Below are 1620 nucleotides of genomic sequence, written 5' to 3'. Positions count from 1 at the left end.
TTTTTAGAAAAGGGAGTTTTTTCTTCTTTAATAACACATGAGATTACCAATATGCACAATGCTGGATATTGTTAATGAAGGGCCCACATGGAAAGACAGAGCCAATATGGACCCCACATGACTGAGCCCTAACTGATCAAAAATATACCTGGTGTTTTCTGTTCTTTTGCACAGAAGATTTTTCTGGAGGTGGCAGAGCTCTTATAATCCTTACTGATTTGTTACTTCCTATCAAAGATTTTCCAAAGACATGATAATAATGCTGTAATTTCTGTATGTCCCTTCTTCTTTTGGCATCTTTGGCTGTAGGAAACAAATAAGTTATTAAAATATGCTAACAATGTTATTCATAAATAAGAGTTTAATTTAGAGGACATTCATGAAAACAGGCTTTGATAAAGACCCTTAAAAACTTGCACTAACCTAATTATAGACATTAGAGACTGAGATATAGACACTCAAATTATTGGAGCCATATTTAAATAATATGGATAAATCTAATTCAGTGTCTATCATTTGTATTTTCACTTTATTACCATTTCCTAGGCATTATGGGTATATCCCATAGAAAAAGTCAGTGGTGAGCTTATGTCTTTCTTTTCTTCCAGAACATCAAAACCATAAGAGAAATCTCAGCTCTTTGGCATTGTTGATGGTACTGTGTCTAAGATCAAGAACAAAGCCGGCGAACACTCAAAAGGCATCTGACTAGAAACAGAGTCTCTGAAAACTACCCCCAAATTAGGTCAGAAACATTTGACTAAAACAACTTTATCAAATTCCNCTCCTCAATATGCTAACAATGGACCACTTTAGGAACTTCCAAGTGTCAGTTAAGTGATGTTAGCTCCCCATGGGAGTAGCACATCCTAACCAGAGGTAAAAAGATGTCCCTGGAGAGAGTGGCCTACAGGGACAACATTCAGAAAAATGAGTTTCCTTAAGAACAAAATAGAGAATTAAGACTCAGAAAATATTTTCAACATATATGACAAAGAATGTTGTGTTTTAAATATGTGTAGCTTTTAGCAATGAATAAGCAACAGGAATATACTCCAGCAATAGTACATAAAGGACATGAAAGAAATTCATAGGGGAACAAACAAATGGAGTCGAAATTTTGAAAATATACCCATATCACTGGTGTTCAAAAAATTGAGATTAGGGGTGACCGGTTAGCTCAGTAGGTTAGAGCGTGGTATTAATAACACCAAGGTTGCCAATTTGATCCCCTTATGGGCCACTGTGAACTGCACCTTCCTTAAAGAAAAAAAAAAAGTCTAAAAAAAAAATTGAGTTTAAAACCTCTCATTAATAGGAATTTAAAAAAAAAAGCAGGCACTCTCATACACTGATGAGTCATTATAGCTGAATGGTTAATAGGGCAGGTTCTAGAGTTCATCCTGGACCAATGACTCACTAACTCTGTAACTTAGCACAGTGTTTTTCACATAAGAGTTCAATAAATCAGTAGCATATTATTATTTGTATTAACATTAAAATAATAATAAAATTTGGGATAACCCTCTTAAGTGAGAATATATATCAAAATGAATATTTAAAATATATATCAAAAGCCCTGAAAGTTTTCAAAGTCTTTAATGCAGCAATTACTTTTCT

Source organism: Hipposideros armiger, unplaced genomic scaffold (assembly GCF_001890085.2).
Source record: "Hipposideros armiger isolate ML-2016 unplaced genomic scaffold, ASM189008v1 scaffold_142, whole genome shotgun sequence".
In the NCBI taxonomy this organism is placed as follows: domain Eukaryota; kingdom Metazoa; phylum Chordata; class Mammalia; order Chiroptera; family Hipposideridae; genus Hipposideros; species Hipposideros armiger.
The sequence above is the reverse complement of the archived record's forward strand: the minus strand, read 5'-3'. Positions refer to the sequence as shown.